The sequence below is a fragment of the Urocitellus parryii genome, chromosome 1 (assembly GCF_045843805.1).
Source record: "Urocitellus parryii isolate mUroPar1 chromosome 1, mUroPar1.hap1, whole genome shotgun sequence".
NCBI lineage: Eukaryota > Metazoa > Chordata > Mammalia > Rodentia > Sciuridae > Urocitellus > Urocitellus parryii.
The window spans coordinates 271169109-271185226 of record NC_135531.1 but is presented as its reverse complement, the minus strand read 5'-3'; the positions used below and the strand labels follow the sequence as shown (position 1 = coordinate 271185226).

The following is a 16118-nucleotide window of genomic DNA, read 5'->3' as shown; positions in this document are numbered from 1 at the left end:
AAGTAAAAAGAAAGATGCTTTGACTCCTGCAACTGAGGAGTCCAGGGCAGGTTTGGCTTCTGACCCTGCTCCTCCTTGTCAGCTCTACTTTCTCCATCTTGGTTCCTTCAGCAGCCAGGTGCTGAACTTGGACCACAAAAGGCTACAGCTCCCTGAACTGTACTCTTTCTACTGCATCTGCCCCCTTTGAGAGTTCACAAAAAATTCCAAGTGTCCTCTTCTTCTTTGGCTCTGCTGGGCCACATTCCCACCACTGAACCAGCCACCAGAAGGAAATGTACTGAGCATGTGGTTTAAGGTCATGAGCTTTGTCCAGACATCAGGAGCAGAATCCATGAAAATCCTGTGAACTAAGAGCCAAGGGCAAACCAGGTGGAGTCTCACAAGCTTGGAAGAAGAGCAGGGATTCCCCCTTAAAGAACCCAGAGAGCCCTACTTCCTCTTGTGAGAGGCACACTGCAGGGAGAAGGAGGAGTCCTTCTGAGGCTGGGGGTGGCCACCAGAGAGCTGATGATGGGTGGCTTGCTGCTTGCACTCACAGGACACAAATGTAAATAAAGGGTTTATTATCTAACACGACATAAAATGTTAAGACAGCTTGTTTGTCCTATGACTGACTCGTTTTATTCCTGATAAATTAGTTAATAGTGTTTTATATTTTGTAGCTTCAAACTGCATTGGTGGAATTTATGCTCTGTGCATCAGTGTTGCAGAGTTAATTGGTTTGGGTTTATATTCAACATAGACTTCATTATTTTCATTCTCCCCAGGAGGAATTCTTAATTCAGCCTTATAATTTCTTTGCTGAAATACATGGACTGTTTGAAGCCTCTAAAGTGTGTGATCGTGAATGATAACAGGGCCCTCCCTTTGAAGAGCAGGCCTCCTCCCTTCTTCCTGTTTGTAGCATCCCTTGCTTTTTGTTGTGGCCCTGGAGACTCTGGCGATGTTGGGGATGCTGTAGATACTTCACCTGTGTGGCAAGTTATTGCTGGGTGTTTCCAGGGTTACCCAATATCTCGCCCTACAAGAATCAAATAAGAAAACTGTTAGGAGGTAGGTAGGACCTGCTGCCCCGTATCTTGACCTTCATACTGCAGTTGAGTTCTGATTTCCATTAGTCCCCACTATTGATCTCCTGCCTTGGATTTTGCACTGGCTTGGATGCACTCGTCATTTTTGCTTCTGGAAAAATCCCTGATGTCCTGAACTTTCAATCACAGTCTGTTCCTTTGTGTTGTTCCATATGGCCCTCATCATTGTGACCTCTTGTTATCCTACTTGATTATTTGCTTATCATACACTACTATGATGGCTGTTTCCTGGTACTTTGATTAAACAACTACAAATCTTCACTCTTTGAAATAAGCTGCCTTGATTTTCCTTTCTTTTGTCTATCCCTATCCAATTTTTCTCTACAGTCTAACCTGAGGAATAAAATTGAAAACAAATTCAGTGATCTCAATACCTTGTCCTATTCCTGCCAGGCCACTAAAAAGCATCAATGTCCTCCCATTCCACTTAGCAAACAGACAAGGTTAAATGCCTTGATGGAGCCTCAGCCCGGATGACACCCTTGGCCTCAGCCTCCTCTGTGTCCCTTTTACCCTCCCCATGTCAGCATGGATGGCTCTTATGGAGCGGCTTGGACCCTTCTTTACTCAAATTGTTGGCACTGCCTAGGAATCACTTCCTTCCTTCCTTACCAGGATGCATCCACTAATGTTTCCTATCCTGCTTCCAGGACTATTGTCTAGGGATAACTTCCCTGCTTCTATTTACTGGGCAGCCCTCCTCGTAACCCAGCTTCTTGACCTTCTCAGAATACCAGTGGCCTCTCCTTCATAACTATGGCCAAGTGTGTAGATCCACACTTTGAAATGTGGCTAATGTGTGTTTCTCCAGATACACTGCAAGCTCCTTCAGGACACCTGCCGTGTCTACCTGGCCTCCTGCGGCATTCTCAGCATTCAGTCCAGTGTCAACAGACAACAGACCCCAGGAAAGGTTTGTTCTTCTTATATGATTCCAGGAAACCACAGAGCAACAACCCGCCAACAGCATCCCCAACATCACCAGAGTCACTAGGGCCATAACAGAAAACAAGGGATGCCACAAACCAGAAGGGCACTGTTAAAGAGGGGGCCCTGTTATCATTCACGATCACACACTTTAGAGGCTTCAAACAGTCCATGTATTTCAGCAAAGAAATTATAAGGCTGAATTAAGAATTCCTCCTGGGGAGAATGAAAATAATGAAGTCTATGTTGAATATAAACCCAAACCAATTAACTCTGCAACACTGATGCACAGAGCATAAATTCCACCAATGCAGTTTGAAGCTACAAAATATAAAACACTATTAACTAATTTATCAGGAATAAAACGAGTCAGTCATAGGACAAACAAGCTGTCTTAACATTTTATGTCGTGTTAGATAATAAACCCTTTATTTACATTTGTGTCCTGTGAGTGCAAGCAGCAAGCCACCCATCATCAGCTCTCTGGTGGCCACCCCCAGCCTCAGAAGGACTCCTCCTTCTCCCTGCAGTGTGCCTCTCACAAGAGGAAGTAGGGCTCTCTGGGTTCTTTAAGGGGGAATCCCTGCTCTTCTTCCAAGCTTGTGAGACTCCACCTGGTTTGCCCTTGGCTCTTAGTTCACAGGATTTTCATGGATTCTGCTCCTGATGTCTGGACAAAGCTCATGACCTTAAACCACATGCTCAGTACATTTCCTTCTGGTGGCTGGTTCAGTGGTGGGAATGTGGCCCAGCAGAGCCAAAGAAGAAGAGGACACTTGGAATTTTTTGTGAACTCTCAAGGGGGCAGATGCAGTAGAAAGAGTACAGTTCAGGGAGCTGTAGCCTTTTGTGGTCCAAGTTCAGCACCTGGCTGCTGAAGGAACCAAGATGGAGAAAGTAGAGCTGACAAGGAGGAGCAGGGTCAGAAGCCAAACCTGCCCTGGACTCCTCAGTTGCAGGAGTCAAAGCATCTTTCTTTTTACTTGATTCTGGATGGATTGTTTCTGCTGTTACTGGCTTGAGAAAAGGTGCTAATGGATTCAGTATCCGCACAGGTGAGGGAGCCCAGCAGACATTGGCCCCATTTTTCTCACTTACCTGGACCTCCTACAGGCCATGATCATGGGGTCTTATGGCTTAAGGCCTAGTTGGGCAAAGGGCACATGGCAGATGGAATAAACCACAGGGTGAGGCAATGTGGATAACTGCCAGATGCGACATGCCAGCCATCCGTGTGGCGGGCACCAGGGGTACAGGAAGATACCACATGGGGAGCTAGTGACTTACTGCACCAGCACCCCCACTAGTGGAGTCTGGAAGGTCTGCTAGCCCAAGGCACCTCTTTCCTTCACACCCCGCAGGGTCTCTTGCTTGTTCTATGTCAAGTTCAAGTAAATCAACTATTAACAGTGTATGCATATGTATACACAACTATAGAGAATCATAGGTTACAATATAGATCATTCTAAAACTTCTTAAAATGATCTAAAGGTGAAAAAAAAATGTATGGACCTTGGTTTCACTTCCGTAATTCCACTAACCTTTAACAATAACACATGGAGAAACATTTTATAACTTTCCATTATGAAATAATCATAATTTAAAAGGAAGTTTCAAAAATGTACAGAGAATTTCCATGTATTCTCCCCTCAGCCTCCTGCCATAACCATACCCTGTACAACTATAGACCATGTCCAAACCAGGAATCTGTCACCGGTGCCACCCTCAGTGCTCTTTCAGATTTGACCAGCATTGCATAATTGCATGCCCGTGTGTGTGTGTGTGTGTGTGTGTGTGTGTGTGAGAGAGAGAGAGAGAGAGAGAGAGAGAGAGAGGAGTTGGGGTGTGGGGGGAGAAGAGAAAGCAATTTTGTCATCTGTATAGTTCCATGGTACAGACCAGATACATCACCAGAAGCTTCCCTAGTGCTACCCTCTGTACCCACAGCTGTACCTACTTCCATCTTCAATCCCTGGAAATCAGCATTCTCTTCTCCATCTCCATAGTTACATTATCTCAAGATGCCATACAAATGGAATTCTGCAACACATGACCCTCTGAAAATAAGGTCTTTCACTCTGCATTCCCCAAGTTGGCTAATCTACCACATGCATCTTATTTTTTCCTTCCTGTTTCTGAGCAGGATGCCTCAGTATGGATGCAGCCTAGCCTATTTCATCATTTGTCCACAGAGAGACCCTGGGTCATGTCTCCTTCCATTCTTAGGCTATTAAGAGTAAAGCTTCTGTGCACGGTGTCCATGCTTTTTGTGAAGACAAATTTCCATTTCTCTGAGATAAATACAAGAGTACATGTTGGGAATAATTTTTAAAAGACTTCAATCTCCTCACACATTTCAAAGGCCTCATTTCTCTGCTCCAAACCTAGATCGTTCATGGATTTCAAAATATAATACCTTTGTTGGTCTCCTTAATTTCAGCCGAACCCAGCATCTAAACCTTGGATAAGCTGAGTAAAACAGTATGTTTTTTTCTGATTTTGACATCAATATATTGAACATTTTCTGAACCCGCGGCCTTAGAACAAGCAGCTGAGAGTGGAATGATCAGATCTGTTTCTCATACAGAGGATTTAGAGGTGCCACCTAAGTCCACTTTGGTGGCTGGAAACAGCCTCCAAACACTAATGCACACTTCATAATCTAGTAAACAGTTCATAAATTTGCAATCAGATAAGGTGTTTCTGATGTCTCTGATCCAAACTACTGTCTCATATTTGAATTCTCAACATTAAGTATGACAGGTATCTAGGAAACAGGTTACTTTTTTTGTCTTAGAGTGTTACATCTTCTAAAAATCAAATTTGTGAGGGAAGGAGGAAAATCACTGAGATGTAATTCAACTGTTGAATTTCAGTGAATTCCATGTGTATCTAGTGTCTAACCTATTAACTGTTCCACTGAGAAACAAGGAAATGGCCCTTGCATCCCAGAAGGAACACATTTAATATGCAAAAGAAGAAAGAAAAATGCATTTCTTGAATTGCACACTAAATTCCCACTTACTTTATTAAATTAGTGGAAGACTTTTCTCTCTCAGTCCTCATTTTTCATATTTTTGTCTGAACATAAATACACACACAGGGGACCCTGGGTAGATTCAACCTTGTGGATTTGGACACATCTGCCTAAAGTCCCAATTCACACAATGTACGAGATGGGAATGGAGAAAACAAAAATTTGGTCATGTGTTTCAGGAGCAATGACTGAATGCTGATAATATACAGGCCCTGTGTTAAATCACTTAAAACTGATCATCATTTAAATGCTGATGATTTTCAGGAGTGAACATGACAGATAAAACCTGCCTTCATGAATATCAGAAGGAATTCAATGGGGTCTGTTCAGACACATGATAACTGAAGCACAGGGCACTTTGGGAGCACCTAGAAGGGGCACCATCTTGAGTGGGAACACTGAGATGTCTTCCTGGAATGAAATGTAAACTGACCCCTGAGTGAGAAGAAGCAAGTAACCAGAGGATGTGGGAAATAGGGACAGGGAGAAGAAGCATTTTAGGCAGAAGGTGTTGTATGCTCTTGTCAGGAGGGTGGATTTCTCAGCCTTAGAGAGTCATTTGGAGACAATGTTACACTAAGTGTGAGGAGCTTTCTGAGCCAAGGGTGAAAGGACAGCAGGGACCCCAGCATGGATGGTCTGTCAGGATGGTGGGGAGTTCCTCCTGGAACTCAAGCACAACTGGGTAGGGCAAGTTTTCTTGATTGGTTGATTTTACCCACCATTTTCCTTAACTATACCTTTGATGTTTCTGTACAAGTGAAACACATTTATTGAAAAAAATCCAAACAAGGTAAAATAGTTAGACTATCAGGTAAGCTTTAAAAATAAAGAGCTAAATGAGGATGAAAAGAATGATCTACTGGACAAGTACCTTCAAGAGAAGGTCTCTTGGGAACTCTGTGCACACCCTGATCTCTGCTAGTACTTCTGTGACCCCCTTCCCCAGTTGCCACATATCTTTCTGACCACTGACTCCTACCTCCCACAGCACCAACCCCTCCAGCACTCACAGTCCACAGCTCCTTTTCCTGCACACTCCCAGAGCACTTGGTACACTGCTAGAGGAACAGAATCAACAGGAAGTATAATTACAAAAAATGGGATTTATCAAGTTGGCTTACAGCCAGAAGCTGGATAGTCCACAATGGCCATCTGCAGGCTGGAGAACCGGTGGTGCACAGTCCAAGAGGCTGAAGCCCCAGAACAACAGGGATCAACCACGCAACCCTAGTCTGAGAGCAAAGCCTCCTGGAGAATCACTGGCAGATTTCACTTTGGAAAAGAGAAGATCCAAGAGTCTGATATCTTCAGAGGATTGCAGCAGCAATCAAGAACCCATTCAAGAAGAATTGAGCTTGCATCTGCCGCTGCTTCCTTGTTCTTCCAACTTTTATTCCATCCAAGCCATCATTCTATTGGATAGTGCTGTCCAAGCTTAGAGAGAGTCTCCATTTCAGTTGGCTATCCCACATGCCAATCATTCCTAGAAACACCCTCATTGACACACCCATAAGCCTCTTAATCATTGTCATCTCTTAATTCAATCAAGTTGACAATTCAAGTTAACCATTACTCTAGGTTTTTGTTTTGATGTGTCTGTCTTCCTCGCTGATCTCCTTGAAGACAGACTATGTGTTAGTTCCGGATCTTCATTCATTCGTTCGTTTATTCACTTAATAATTATTTACTAAGAATCAAACAACACAGTTTGGGGGATGCTTCAGTCAACATTCCCCATCCACTTGGAGTCCACATTAGAAGGGGCCACACCATTGTAGCTGGAAGGCTTGACTGGTTTCCTGGCTTCCAAGAAGAGAATACAGAGTCCAGAGGGATTTCTAGTTGTCCAGCACTGTTGAGAGGGAGAATTGTAAGGAAATTTGAGTCCTCCAACCAGCATTCTGTTCAGTCTAGAAATAAAAGCTTTCCAAAAGTCAACTAGGGCTCTCACCAGAGAGAGCCCATTCCTCCCATCCTCCTCTTCACTGGCTGCTCATCCATTCTGAAGCTTCACCTCCAAGGCGCTTGTCCAGTTTGCCGAATCAGGGCTAACTTTTGTACTAGTGAAAGACAAATGCCATGTATTTCCCTTAGCTGCAAACCCTCCCCCCAAGGAGCCATTGGTTTTGAAAACCATATGCTAACCCCATCATATTTCTTTGAGTTTGGTTTTAGTCAGTTTTGTTTTGTTTTGTTTTTATTTTTTTGCTATGACTGAAAGAGCCAACCAGAACAACTCTAAAGGAGGAAAATTTTATTTGGGGACTCATGGTTTCAGAAGCCTTAGTTCGTAGAAGGCCAGCTCCGTTCCTTGGGGCTCCAGGTAAGGCTGAACATCATGGTAGAAGAGTATTGGCAGAGGGACACAGCTCACATCATGATCAGAAAACAGAGAGAGGTCTCCTCTCTCCAGATACAAAATATATACCCAAAGCCACACCCCAGTTCCCACTTCCTCCTGCTATACCCTACCACTTCAGTTACCCCTCAGTTAAACCCTATCAGGGGATTAAATCAATGATTGGATTAAGACTCTGCCAAACCAATCATTTCTCCTATGAACTTTCTTGCATGATGTCACATGTGAGCATTTGGGGGACACTTCACATCCAAACCTCAACAGGTTCCTTTGAGCAGCCATTTTGCTAAAGAGTAATTGCACCCCTCTGGAGGAATGGAGAAAAAACAAAACAAAACAGTCTCTATGTCCATGAATTTAAGAACTGCCTTTCCATCCTCAAGTCCATGTGGGGTCAGCCCACCTATCTTCCTTTTTAACCATATGATAATTGAATTTCAGAAATATCATTGCCCTTCTCTGCCATTAGACCTTGTGAGGCATCCATGAATTCACAACAATAATTTCTTTGCATGCAGGACTCTCCAGTTAGTGATTTTGAGAGCTTATCCTTCCACTCTAGGCTCCTAGTCTTTATACAGTTCATCAGACACCTCCTCAGACCTTCATATTAAATAGGAGGACAGGCTGTGCTCAGTCTTGCCAGCTCTTCTTATCCTTACACAATAAGGAATATCTCAACCATTCCTATCCAAATCAGTCTCCTCCAGCATGAACTGCTTCTCCATCTCCGGACATCAAAGCAGGAAAAAATATTTATTTTCTTTAAGGCTCACCTCGCCATTCATCTTATCAAATTTTTCAAGTATCTATAAATCAGTATTTTCTAAAAGCCAGTATTTTCTAAATCAACTTAATGATCACAATCACCCCAGGCACTTTAAAGAAGAATCCCAGGACTGTGCCCTTCGGGATCTGGTTTACAAAGTCTGATAAAGACCAAAGGATTTAGACCACTCACCAGCTCTTGGGTGATTCCAGTTGCCATGTCATTATGGGTAGCACTTTCTGATCTCATCACACGCTGGGCCTGGATGTCATGTCTCTAATGAGGATAGGAACTGGGGATGTTTATCAGGGGTGTGTGAGAGCTTAAACCTTTAAGAAAAGAGAGAGTTTAGCAAATGTTGCCCTATTCTTTCTATTAGGAAACCCTCCATTGTTGCACCAGCTTCTGCCACTTGCAGGTTATATGAGCTTAGCCAGAAGTAAGTGTCTCTACACATTTGCTACATCACCTCTCCCCCATATTAAATCTTCAAGAGGTCATGGTCCAATAGGAGAGGACCAAGGTGAGCAACTAGGTGTGAAGTGCTCTGGGTGCTAGGATAGAAGTATGTGAATAGTTGGGTGCTCACAGGGAAATTTACTCAGATTGTAGTATCCAGAAGAGCTTCAGAGGAAGTGCTATCTCAGATGAAATATTGGCTCTCCTGATTCTCAGCTTCCTCATTCTGCAAAATGGGAATTGAAGTTTTTACTACATAGGGTGCTTGTTAGATCAAATAAACCTAACACATCATTGGCACTCAACAAGTGTTAAATGTTCTCTGCCTTTTTTATTGTTGTTGTTAAGGGATCAAAAATCCATTATAAAAAGAAATACAAATAACATAGCATCGTTTCTCCAAGTATAATGAAGCATAAACAATTATAACTAATGTACCTGAGCCCATTATTCTAAAAATAAAATGGAGTATCTCCAGATACTGGCACCTCCATTTGGTCTTCATTTAATCTATATTATCTCAGATCAGGAATTATCTCCTCTGTGTTCCTTGCAATTTCTTACCCTGTAGCCAATGTGCAGCTGGATGGGACAAAGTACATTTTGTTTAAATTAAATTGACTTTCACATAGAGGGTCTCTATTTTGCAAGTCATGTCTAATCATTAATCCAATCAAGAACTCAGTGAGGAGGTTATATTCTCCCATTTAATTACCCCAGGTTTATAATCCATGGTCCAGGAAATCCGGAGATTAAATCTCTCTTTACTGGCTTAATCAGTAGAAGCTAATAAAGATTTAAAATGAAAACTTCCTGGCATCAGAAGTCTTAACAGAAATAACAGGCTATTTTTCTAGTTGATGGCCAATTAATTAAGAAAAAAATCATTCAAAGGTACTCAAAATTTCTCCTGTCCTCTGATACAACCATAGTATAATTTAGACATAGCTGTTAGATCACTTAACATAATAATAATAAATCATTTAAAATTTTACATTATGGGAAGCAAGAATAGATTTTAAAGTTGAAAAAAAAATTCCACTGGTTAAAAAAGAAGCCAGCTTCTAAATATAATGAGGTGGTTGACTTGTTAAGCTTAAACATTTGAAATAGCTCAAGAACTTTACATATCTGGAAATTTGGGGTTTAGTCTGCATTTTGTTTGTTGATTTTAGCTTTTACACTTCAACTGTATTTGTGCAATATTCCATAGGAAACAAAGAAGTATGCCTTGTGTGTATTTTTAATGAGATCTTTGCCAAGTTCACTGGAGCATACCATAGACTTGGAATGCATTGAGTCCTAACAGATACTGAACTTTAGAGCCCCTAGGAATAAAGAGACTGGAATCTAAATATTGCTAAGGATGACCCTGTGATGAATGGAAATATATTTCCTTCTAATACAGAGTTCTACAAATTGTTTAATTAGTTCCTAATGTAAACTTTTGGAATTCCACACTTAAAAGTCCAGATTTATTACTTTTCTTAAAAATAAGTAGATTTGGCAACACATTCCTGCACCATTATATGCAAGTGGAGTGACAGCTACCCTCTTCAGAAGTGTATGTGATTTGTCCAGACACATCCTCCCTCACTTACTTGTCCTTTCTACTCTGAAGGCAAGCTAAATTGGAATCACCAGCCTTGTCCTAAAGCCCTCAAGATACAAAGAAAGAAGGGCATCCTGGGAAAATAAGGCACATTAGTCCTGTGGCCCGATATTGCTGTATAAGGAACATCCAAAGCTCAACAGCATAAAACAATAAGTGTTTGTGCTGCTCATGTGTCTGGAGGTTAGCTGGGCTCCTCTGGGACGGCTGCACTCTGCCTGGTTCACACTCCTTCTGGTACCAGCAGATCAGCTAGACAGCTTCTTCCCATGGCAGTGACAGAAATGGAAAAGGACAAGGGGAACCCATAGCCCTGTCAGGGTCCAAGCTCATCACTAGACACCATCCCAACCACCTTTTCCAAATGAGCAAGGGAAGTTGAATGGCTGAACTACACTCAAGGAGAAAACTCTGTCCTTTAGTGGTGGCATACTTCACAATCACAGCATGGGAAGGCAGGGGGTATGAGGTAAATAATAAGCCAGGGACCCCATCTCCCACTGTAGAGGTAAGTAAACACCCCTGTGCTGCCTCCATCAAGCCCACTTTACTCATTCACCCTTTGTCTCTGCCCCAAGGCCATCTGATTTGGAGAGAAGTTTGTCTAATTTCATCCTGCAGTGCTCCTGTGCCCAACATAGCAGTGCCAGACCCTGAGGAGCATCTGCTCCCCAACCAGGGCTCGTTATCATCAGTTTGAAGATAAAATACTATCTCATCTATGAGAAATAAAGCAATTTCTCAAAGCTTTTTCTAATAAAATTCCAGGTTTTGAAGAGCTACATGTAGATAAATAGATATATGATGATGATGATGATGATGATGATGACGATGATGGATGGACAGATAGATTTCTTTTTTTCTACTTCTTTATTTATTTTTGGTGCAAGGGATTGAACCCATGGCCTTTTGCACATGCTAGGTCACTGAGCTATATCCCAAGCCCTGAGAGTGCTGTATTAAAGCTATAAGGACAATACAGAACTGGACTACAGATCACTCTGGGGTAAGTTTTAAGTTCTCAAAGCAATCTGGTCCTTAATAATTCTCAGTCTAATTGCATCATATATAATAATATGGAGATATTTTTCCATTAGGGAACAATATTGTCCCTGTATTAAGGAAGCAAGAGCATTCTACAAATTAAGCAGCATTATTAACTTGAGATGGAAAAAATCTCAGCAGGTTTCCCTTTCAGAATTGTATTTTCCCTTGCTCTCTGCTTCTAAGATGTGATGCTTTTAAGAAATACTAATAAGCTAATAAGCCATTGAATTTCTAATGAATGGACAAAGGAGAAGCAAAACTTATCAAATGAATTTTAATGTGCTAATTTGGAATATCATCTATATTGATATATGACCACTGGGATTTGTTAATTCTTCACAACAGAAGCTCCAGTCAAACAAGTGGAAGCTCATGAGTTTCTGTGGTAGTCCCACATACCCATCTTCTAATGTCCATAACTGACCTTTGTAGTTAAGCTTTCCAGAAGGGCTGCCATTACCCACACACAATCTATCTCCCATAGCAGCGAATGAAGGAACGCAATGTGGATGTAAGAAACCACACAGGTGGCAACATTTCATAAGGTCCAAACCTCCCAAAACCACCTTAGTCTAAAAGTTTGCAATATCCTTCTTCCTCACTGGCATGAAAGCAGAGTGCGCATGCGCGCGCACACACACACACACACACACACACACACACACACACACATATATATATATACATATACACATACACACACACAGCAGCATGGGGTTCAAATACTTTAAATTTTTGAGCTTTGGAACTATGATCCCTTTTTCAGGCTAATTTTGTTTTCTTGTGGGGAAAAATGCTGTGGAGGAGAAAAGATAAACAGAAATTTCTATGTCTCTCCTCATTCTAAATCTAGAATATGCTTTGTTTCCTTTCCTAAAACTTTTCCTATCTACCACATGAATATATGTTGACAGCTTCTCTGGTTCAAGTCTTTCCATGGTAGCCAGGCAGTTGGTTTAGACTAGGACCCTCCTGGCCCAGCTGTTCATTGACAGGTACAGCAAGTACTTCCTGGTGGTCATGACCCTTCCACAAGGACAGAGAAGTGAACGGGACATACAGAGTTTATCTCCTAACAGAATATCAAAGAATGTCATAAATAGCATTGCCCTCCATGAATGTCAACCTATCCAGCAGGGATGAGAAACAGCATTCACAGAGAATACGTTTTGTTATATACTCTCATGGATTTAATATCACTTAAACCATGCAACTGTGCGGAAAGTTTGGATTTTCGTTTTTTAAGTAGATAGGAGAGAGGAGGGAACTAGAAGTTGAAAGAAATCAAGACATTATTTTAAGGTCACCCACTTATTGAGTAGCAGAACTTCTTCTGTGGCTTGGAATGGAAAGACCTTGGACCACTGCAAGGCCACTGAGTCCTGGGTTGAATACTACAATCATACTTTTTTAAAGTGCTCCTTGAAATGCCTGTAAATTCATGTGAGGAATATAATCAAAGCTACCTTCCTCACAAAATGGTTGATTTTGTAAGTGCTTAGCACACTTACAGATTTGCCTTTTTGTTTGTTTGTTTGTTTCTCTGTTGTGGTTTCTGAACAGAATTTTAAAATATTTGGGAAAGGAGTAAAACTTCTAGGCTATGTTTCTATACTAGAATTTTTAAGGGCAAATTGGTGCTAAGTGGCACTGAATCAAAGAGTAGGATAAGTTTTTTGGTTTGACTATGAGGTGTTCCTGCAAAACATGTGTTAATGCAGGAATACTCAGAGATGAAATGGTTAGATTATGAGAGCTGTCGCCTGATCATTCCATCCTAGTTTGAATGGACTGACTGGGAGGTAGGGCATGACTGGAAGAGATAGTCCACTGGAGCTGTGACCTGAAAGGGTTCATCTACCCTGTAGCCTGTTCCCCTTTCTCCCTTTGCTTCTCTAGTGGCCATCAGGTGAGCAGTGCCCCTGTCCCATGCTCTTCTTCCATGACATTGTGCATCAACATGGGCCCAGAGTGATGAAGTCAGCTGATCAAGGACTAAATCTCCGAAACTGTGAACTAAAATAGATGTTTCACCCTCCAAGCTGTCCTTGTCAGATATTTTGGTCACAGCAACAAAGAGCTGACTAACACAATAAGGTGCCAGTGTCTTGTTATTGGATAATTCCAGAGGTTGTGCCAAATATATAATGTCTAACTTCCTCATACAGCTGAGAGAGAGACAGGGAGAGATGGAGAAGCTGTGAGTGCAATAGACAGGCCCAGGAAGGCTTCTGCACAGTGGGTACGATGCCTCACACCCAGCTGTTCTCAAGCTGTGAGGCTGACCAGGAATGCTGGTGACCAGGGGTGCTGGTGACCAGGCTCTCCTGGGCATAGTTGCAGTAAAACTTTCACCACTGTCTCTTCTACCTTTTCTCTTCCATTAAGGATTTAAAAAGTAGATTTGCAATGAGTGAGTAATTAATACAAAATTCTCTGAATTTTAGAGATTTTCAAATTGAAAGACTTTGTCCTAGGTTTTGGTCTAATTGGATGCCTATTCTAAAATCTAAGCACAGCTCCTGTATATCTAACAATGATTTGAATTGCTTATAAACTTCCTTGTACTATATGAAAAGGATACATAGATTTATTGATAACAAAGAGACATGCCATCACATATAAGTGTAGGTATATATAATTGTGTACTTCCTTTGTCTGAATTGTGGGATAGCTCAGTGATTGCTTCTAACCTAACAATAAAGATGAAGATGTCGCCTCCATGATTATGTAACAAAATCTAGTGCTCTGGTTCAGATGAGGGTTCCCCAAAAGTACATACATATAGGCAAAAGCTTGTTCCCCAGGATGGTACGGTTAGGAGATGCTCTAGACTTTTAGGTGGCAGGGAGTAGTGAGAGGTTTTAGGTCCTTGGAGACATATCCTAGAATGGTATAGTGGGACACTGCACTGTCCTCTGTGGGTGTGTGTTTGTTTCCTGACTTGACACATCACCACTCACTTTGATAATACTCTCTCCATGATAAGCATTCCTCACCACAAGCCCAAACCTGTGGGGCTACCCCATCTTGAAATTGAATCTCCAGAACCATGAACAAAAATAAATCTTTCTTTACTTCATAAGTAGCCTCTCTCAGATATTTGGTTATAGAGTTTCAAAACTGACTGAAACAGCTACTATCTTGACAAAAAAAAAAAGCCTTTATCTCTTTTTTACTTTGATAAAATAAGCTGTAGTCATATTGGAGAAACCCAGGTTGCAAGGAACTAAGGACAGTTTGCAACCAATAACCATCAAGGAACTGAGGAGCTTAGTCCAGCAGCCTGAAAGGAATTAACCCTACCAAAAGCCATAGCTTGAAAGCAGATCTGATAACCTTAGCTGAGCTTTCAGATGAGACCCCAGTCCTTGATGACTTCTTGATTGCAGCACTGTGAGAGATCCTGGGCCTGGGGTACCCAGTCAAGCAGAATTGGATTCCTGACGTATAAAACTGTAATAATAAACATGTGCTACTTTAATACAGTAGTTGGGGGTGTAATTTATTACAGAGCAATAAATAACTAGTACATCTACCCTTAAACACAAATGACATATCAACTTCCTCCTGAGCCATTAAATAGTTTATCTTTCTTTAATACTCCTGAAAATGAAAACAAAATTAGTGAAATGGGTAAAAAATGGAGATACATAAATGAAGCAAAATGTTTTGATTTACTAAAGCTGTTGAACATTTTTTTTCATCTGTTTGTTGGATATTTGTGTTTCTTCTTTTTGAGACGTGTCTCTTTAGTTCTTTTACATAGTATTGGTTGGGTTTGGGGGGTTGGGAAAGTTTTGTGTTAAGTTTTTTGAGTTCTTTATATAGGCTGAATATTAATTCCCTATCTGAGGAGCAGGTGACAAACATCTTCTCCCCTTCTGTAGGTTCTCACTTCAGACTCTTAATTATTTCCTTTAACTTGCAGAAGCTTTTTAATTTGAGCAAGTCTACTTATTGAATTTTTATTTTATTTCTTGTGTTTAGAAATCTTGTTAAGGAAATTGGTTCCTGAGCTGATATATAGGAGTGTGGGGCATACATTTTCTTCTAGCAGAATTTCTGATCTAATTCCTAGGTATTTGATCCACTTTGAGTTTTGGAACCCACCTAGATGCCTTTCATCAGATCAATGGATAAAGAAATTGTGCTATATATACACAGTGGAGTATTTCTCAGCCATGAAGAAGAATAGAATTATGGCATTTTCTATAATGGATGAAATTGGAGACTGCCATGTAAGTGAAATAAATCAGTCTTAAAAAGTTAAAGGTTGAATGTTTTTCTCATATGCAGAAGCTAATCCAAAATAAAAGGCAGCAGGGTCTGGGGGTATAGCTCAGTTGGTAGAGTGCTTGCCTTGCATGCACAAGGCCCTGGGTTTGATCCCCAGTACCACAAAAAATAAAAAATAAATTAAAAAATAAAGGGGGGGGGTGTCATCAAAACAGGAAATATCAGTAGAGCAGATTAAAGGGATTGAGAGGGAACAGGGAGGGGTGGAAAAGTGAAGAGCAGTGGAACAAATCTGAACTTTCCTATGTACATACACATATGAACATGCCACAGAGGATCCCAACATCAAGTATATCCATGAAATACTAATTTAAAAAGTTTTTTAAAACTATAAATAAATTACAGAAAGATCTGTAGAGTAGAGGGAGGGAATCAGGAGGAGGAAGCATGGGGAAGAAGTGCTGGAGACTAAATTAGAACAAATTATATTCCATGCTCTTGTAATAATATCAAAATTTATCATGTATCGTGTATATCATATAATATACATGTATATTTTAATATGTATAATA

The 16118-nt window shown here is 41.1% G+C and overlaps 1 non-coding gene across 1 annotated transcript; it reads left to right on the top strand.

The window, feature by feature from the left end:
• The first annotated feature begins 15637 nt into the window (after nt 1-15637).
• On the top strand, nt 15638-15711 carry Trnaa-ugc (transfer RNA alanine (anticodon UGC)). The gene has a single exon. It is a non-coding gene; the product is annotated as a tRNA-Ala (tRNA).
• Nucleotides 15712-16118: the final 407 nt, after the last annotated feature.